We start from the raw sequence: 6942 nt of genomic DNA, 5'->3' as shown, positions 1-6942 counted from the left end.
AGCCAAATTGCAGAAGGTCTTGTTACTCACTGCAAGTGAGGTGAACACTAGGGATCTTTCTCAGAGCAGTGTTTTCTCTGAACAGCAAAAGTGGTACATTGGTACATGCATATTCATGAAGGGGCCTGGATGGTAGGCAGAGTCCAAGCTTCAGTTGATTGAAGTCAAGAGGGTCAGAAAAGGTCAACATTCCTTTCGATTCCAGTTGATCTAGTTGTTGGCATTTCGATTCTGCAAAATGGCTCAAGACCGTGCTTTAGGCTAGTCTTTGCCATCAAAAGAGAACTGAGAGTCTTTGTGATAGATCTAATATTTTTGCTCTTGTTATTTCTCTTGCCCATTAACAATCTGTTGTTTATGCATTCTTTTGTTCCCTTAAGACCGTTTATCACTGAGACCTGTTCAAGATCAAGCATTATGGCCAGGCTGAGACCACGAAGGGCGTAGGCCAAAAACAGCTTCTCTTATGTCAAGAAAGCCATGCCTGGTTCTTTCTCCAGGGACGACCCCTGCCCCACAAGTCTGCTTACAGAAAGAGGTAAGTGGAGGAAAATGACAATGTGGCCATAAAGGTTTTTGTAACTTAGATCAGGATTTGTTCAGCTGATACTTAGTAGACACTCTCATTTTCAACTAAGAAACACACAAGGGTGATAAAGATTGGGAAAACATAAAAAACCCATAAAAGAAATCATATTATGCTTTATTAAATCCAAATCTTAAAATATCTGACAGTGACTTGAGAAATCAATAATGTTGCAAAGTATTCTTTTTTTAATAATACTCTTCTGCCTTGGGATAGTTGACTATATTAACTGTTATTTCTCCGTGTAAGCAAAAAGAAAGCAGAAAGCCATAAGGTCCTGCATTGGACACGTCTTCAGTTGAATATAAATCCTCGGAAGAGCACAGAGCTGATTTATAACTCCCGCTTTCCTGGCGGTCTTTTCTTCTTCCATCCAGCCTGGTAAAGCCCCGTCAAAGAAAACGACTGGGACCCTGTGTTGATTCCGTGTCTACTTTATCTGGAGGCCTTCATGTTCTTCTCTTGTGCATATCTAACAGTCAGTTCTCAAGTAAAGGAGAGTGTGAGAATACATGGCTGAGCAAATGGGAAATAAAACTAGGGAAGTTTTTGGAGAAAGGGCAGAAAAGAAGAAGCTGTCTCCCGCCCCCACCGCACCTTGCCTTTAGATTTCCCCTTTCTGTCCTCCTCTCATCAACTCATCAACTCAGGCGCTGGCGTAGATGAGTTGTAATGGCTGCATTTTAACCCACTGTTGTTAATGGTAATGATGGAGATTGTGTCTGGTGACTTGGACAAGGGCCAAAAAATTGCCAAGACCATACACTGAGAACCAAGGCCCGTCCTTCTGCTCTTTGGGTCACTCACGCTGGACAGATGGGCAAACCGCACGTAACTCAAAGTGCTGAGACACCTGCTGGGCTATTTATCAGGAGAGGCTCAAAGTTGTATGGGACCAGAAGTTCTCCCAATGTGGGGTTCCTAAGAGAACAGGGCACATAATAACAATTAAAATTGTGTAACCAAGTGTTTAGAAAATGGCAAAAGAAACACGGAAAATGACAAATGTAATGACAGATACTACAGCTGTCAAAAAACCTAGAAAAATAGCATAACATTCTTATTAATAGACTGTCTCTTCCACCATGGTAATGCTTTTTTTCCTCCATACGTATGTCCTATTACTGGTGCCTTATATGGATCACTTTTATATAACAAATAACTCTGGTCCTGTAGGTTCTGGAGATTAAAAAGGCAATAAGCAACTCATGTGGTTAAAATGTATTAGGACTGTGCGTTTAACAAGGCCTATCAACATGTTAATAGTGCACCTAGGGAACTTCCTTAGTGGTTCAGTGGTGAAGAATCTGCCTTGCAATGCAGGAGACTTGGGTTCAATCCCAGGTAGGGGAAGTAAGGCCCCACATACCTCAGAGGAACTAAGCCTGCGTGTTGCAACCACTGAGCCCATGTGCCACAACTAGAGAGTCCACACACCACAATGAAAGATGCTGCCTGATGCAACGAGGACCTGAGGCAGTCAAATAAATAATAGAAAAGAAATAAAAATTTAAGAATAAAATTCATTACCGAAGAAAAAAAATAATGTTCCTAGAAGATGACTTGGAAGTGGCCTGCTAGAGACTGAATGTTTATGTCTCCCCAAGTTCATATGTTAAATTCTAGCTCCCAGTGTAATGGTGTTAGGATGTGGCACCTTTGGAAGATCACTGGGTCGTCAGGGGGGAGCCTGCATGAATGGGATCCATAACATTATAAAAGAGACCCCAGAGAGTCTCCTTCCCCCTGCCGCAGGTAGAAACACAGTGAGAAGACAACTGTGAACCAAGAGGCAGGCTTTAGCAGACATCAGACCTGCTGGCACCTTGGGCTCAGGCTGCTGAGCATCCAGAGCTAGGAGGAATTTCTGTTGTTTATAAGCCACCCAGTGGACAGTATTTTGTCACGGCAGCCTGAACAGGCTAAGACAGGGCCCAAGCAAGTAAATCCATCTCCTGTGCTAAGTGTACTTGGCTCGGAAATTGACAGTTAAAATTCAGCGACGATGTTGAGATCCTACACTAGCAAAACTGGAGAGATTTATGAAGAACATGACAATGTCGAAGGGATTCTTGGTACTTACCTACTTTCATCTTAGAATTCTGATCTTTCTGAATGAATTGCATATTCAAAAAAAAAAGTAAATCATTTTTAAGTGAAAATTATAAAAAGAAATCTAAAAGACATAGTTCTAGTCTTACCTTTGATTTTTGTTGTTGTTTAGTTGTTCAATCATGTCCAATTCTTGGTGACCCCATGGACTACAGCACACCAGGCTTCCCTGTCCTTCACTATCTCCTGGAGTTTCCTCAAACTCATATCCATTGAGTCGATGGTCCCATCCAACCATCTCATCCTCTGTCACCCCTTTCTCCCCCTGCCCTCAATCTTTCCCAGCATCAGGGTCTTTTCCAATGAGTCAGCTCTTCGCATGAGGTGGCCAAAGTGCTGGAGCTTCAGCTTCAGCATCAGTCCTTCCAATGAATATTCAGGGTTGATTTCCTTTAGGATGGACTGGTTTGATCTTGCTGTCCAAGGGACTCTCAAGAGTCTTTTCTAACACCACAGTTCAAAAGCATCGATTCTTTAGCTCTCAGCCTTCTTTATGGTCCAATTCTGACATCTGTACATGACTACTGGAAAAATCATAGCTTTGACTTGATAAGCTTGATACGCTTCTTCAAATCATGCTGAGGTGGAAGAAAAGAAAAGAAAAAACCTGAGATGTTTGAGAACTATCAGGAATCTAACAAGGACCTCGACTACAGTTTCTGTGAAAATACCAGGGCATCTCAACTCATTCTTAGTTCTGAGCTGAAGGAAAGAGGTGAGAAAAAGCAGGATAGAAAGGTGCTCAAGAGGGGCCACTGTGGCCTCAGGAGACCAGTCCATTCACAAAAGTCCATTTATAAGGCCTTGTTTAGAGGGAGAGTAAAGACCCAGGCACGCCCCCCAAGCAGGAGCTCTGCAACTGGATGGAATCCCAGAGGTGTCACTAGTGGTAAAGAAGCCCCCTGCCAATGCAGGAGATGTAAGAGACGCAGGTTCCATCCCTGGGTTGGGAAGATCCCCTGGAGGAGGGCATGGCAACCCACTTCAGTATTCTTGCCTGGAGAATCCCATGGAAGGAGGAGCCTGGCAGGCTACAGCCCCTAGGGTCGCACAGACCTGCTGTATACCAGTGCATTTCAAGAACGCCAAACTCCCACCACTGCCTCTGCAGCCTGGCTGTGTTCTACTCTCTTTCTTTCTTTTGTACACACTCTTCCTTTCACCAGGGGTATCTCCCCTGAATCTCACTCCTTCCATCATATTCCTCCCCTCCATCATCACCTTCTTCCTTATCCAACTCCCTACAGTATAAATGAGCCTCTTCTGACTGCACAGACCCCTGCTTCTGCATTGTGAGTGAGCATCACATTACACAGTAACTGCCGTTTTGCATGTTTCTCTCATATGATTATGAAATCATGAAAGACTTCCAATTCAAAATGAAACCAGATAATACGAAATGGAAAATCTTATACATGTGCCCTCAGAAGAATGGAATTTAAGAAGTGAGACTGATTTCTGTACATGCCTGTTGTACTAAAAACTAAGACTTACCTCCAGACCAATGAATATTTGCTACGAATCTCTCCCATCCTCAAACTGGTGAACTTCCTGTCTGGACTCTAGCTGGACTTCTCCTTCTTCCCACTTTCCCCCATAAATTCAGCCTTCCCCGATCCTCATGGACTCACCTGTAACTTGCTACAGCACGTTTTCTGTGTTTTTTTTTTTTTTTTTTTAACTTTATCTTCTTTATTGCAAGTGGATTCAGGTCTCCTGGCTAGATATTCTGCAGAAAAGTCCAATCATAATTAGCACATGTTTTCTGAATTGCAATTCATCTACTATTTCCAAATAAATTCAATTTCTGGTAATTGGAACTTGTTCCAGTTTACTTCTTTATTTAGACTGACAAAATCCCAAAGGTGTAGAAAAATTCTTGGTCAATTGTTGTACTTCTAAAGCTCTAATATGCACATATATTTTGGTGTATAGTAAATGCTCATTATTTTCTCATTAAAAGGATAAATGAACTGTAACATGCCCTTTATGCAGGGATTCAGTTAAGGGACTCTTTAACCCAATTTAGTTTTTCTTAGTATGTGCTGGCCAAATGGACCTGAATCTTCATTCTATTCTCAGAGAAGAGCAGGACCCATTCTATAAACCAATATGAAGATTCCAGCTGATAAAAGCCACTGGGTATATTGATCTGGTCTTATAAAGCCACTGGTCATATTGACCTGGCCCCTTATAACCTATAATTCTCCAATATAAAGGGAAACTCTACATTCTATTGGAGCTCACCCTTCATTATGCCTGGGAGGGACTGATTCCAGGACCTCTACTGATAACAAAATTCACGGATGCTTAAGGCCCTTATATAAAATAGCATAGTACCATGAAGACAGCTCTCCAAATCTGTGGATGCAAAACTTGCAGATAGATGACCACCTGGACAACTTGAGAAAGATCTGAGCACTCTCTCCTTTGTGTAGCTCTTAGATTAAGCCTGGGCCAGTATGGGCCATGGGCCATGCCCCTGCCCTGGTACCATAATTTAGATCTTTTGGTAGCTGTGGTGAAGGCAAAGTTCTAGCCCTACAAAGGCAATGAAAACACCAAGCTGACCTTGCAGGAGGCCAGGGAAGGGAGTTCAGTGGCCGAATACTATTTGTGCCACATACCTCCTGTGAAATGTGGGGAAAATAGTAATAACAACACCACAAAAGTATTTTTGACATTAATGAGCTGATGAATGGTAAAATGTTAATCCCCTTACAAATGTCAATTATTCTTGCAAGCAAAAGGTAGGTAAAACATAATAAAATCTTAGCAAAAGATGGAGTACTATCTCTACCAATACAGGAAATAAATGACTCTACCGTTTCCCAGGGGTCATGGGCAAGTCACATGATCTCTTTGTTCAGATATGAGATGGAGTCAAAAGCCACATTTACCTGCAATGTTAATACATGTAAAACGCTTAACCTAGCACCTGACATAGACTAAATTCTCATCATAAATTAACAAAACACAACTGTGTACCCTTAAACACACTTGGAAGTTTAAGAGAGGGAAACCTTATATATATATAGTTGTTTTTATTTAGTTGCTAAGTCATGTCCAATTCTTTTGCACCCTTTGGACTGTAGCCTGCCAGGCTCTTCTGTCCATGGGATTTCCCAGGTAAGAATACCGGAGTGGGTTGCCATTTCCTTCTCCAGGGGATTTTCCCAACCCAACCCAGGGATCAAGCCCTGTCTCCTGAATTGACAGGCAGATTATTTTCCACTGAGCCACCATGGAAGCCATATATATACATATAGTTTGTTTCATTTAGTTTTGGGTTTGGAAGAATTAGAGGAGGCTTCACAATGTATGTTGTCTATGCTTTGAAATATAGGTATCATTTTGACATAGAGAAAAGTCTCAGAATCTGCCTCTAACACAGAGAAGGAAAGAGGTATATTTTGCCAGCTAGCTGTCTTTCTCAAAAAGTTAGATGACATTCTTTCACTGTATAATATGGTAGGGAAATGATAATGCAGGGAGGTGGGGGAGTGGAAGTAATCTGAGGATCTCAAGTCTGTCCAGCCCGTAGCATTTCACAAAAGGGGACCTTCAGAGGCAATGTAGAAACTGGACCTAGAGCCATTGTTCTGGGGGTATTTCAAATAGAGGATCAAAATGCAACGTTAAAATTGCTCAGGGTATCATCCATTCTGCTCTGAGTACTTGGAAATATGATAATTAACTTTTTCTAAGGGTTAGACAGACAGACACATAACACACACACAGAATTTTTACCTGCTTATCAATGTAGGAATCCCACTCAGATTTTCTTACTCCAGCCACACAGCCTCCCTCAGGCAATTTCAGCCCCTCCCAGAACAAGACCTAGCTCATAGAAGTGCAGTCCAAACAAATACTTTTTAAAAAAAGAAAAGGCAAGAGAAATGTTCTTGCCTGGAGAATCCCAGGGACGGCGGAGCCTCGTGGGCTGCCATCTATGGGGTCGCACAGAGTCAGACACGACTGAAGCGACTTAGCAGCAGCAGCAGCAGTGGGCCTAACCAGAATTGAAACAGGAGATAATTCTTTTGCCTGTGAAGTAGAATGCAATAGGAAAAGGGAAAAGAAAGCCAGAAAAGGAAATTGCTGGCTTCTCTGAGCCATTTTGGAGGGCAGGACTCCAGGGCACCAGAGATCAAGGTAGATGCTCTTGCCCTGCTAACCCGTGAGCTTTAGGACTTACTGGCTAGAAGAAGCTGTGGGTGAGGCGTTTGCTAGACAAGACTTCT

At 42.4% G+C, this 6942-nt stretch overlaps 1 long non-coding RNA gene across 1 annotated transcript; it reads right to left on the bottom strand.

Annotated features, from left to right (window-relative positions):
* Positions 1-706: 706 nt before the first annotated feature.
* Positions 707-4325, bottom strand: LOC129653841 (uncharacterized). The gene is made up of 3 exons (XR_008715235.1): positions 4193-4325; positions 2788-3276; positions 707-1507 (listed from the first exon to the last, which is right to left on the bottom strand). It is a non-coding gene; the product is annotated as an uncharacterized LOC129653841 (long non-coding RNA).
* Between the last annotated feature and the right edge of the window lie 2617 nt (positions 4326-6942).

Source organism: Bubalus kerabau, chromosome 5 (assembly GCF_029407905.1).
Source record: "Bubalus kerabau isolate K-KA32 ecotype Philippines breed swamp buffalo chromosome 5, PCC_UOA_SB_1v2, whole genome shotgun sequence".
In the NCBI taxonomy this organism is placed as follows: domain Eukaryota; kingdom Metazoa; phylum Chordata; class Mammalia; order Artiodactyla; family Bovidae; genus Bubalus; species Bubalus kerabau.
Note: the sequence above shows the minus strand (reverse complement) of the source record. Positions and strands in the feature narration are given on the sequence as shown.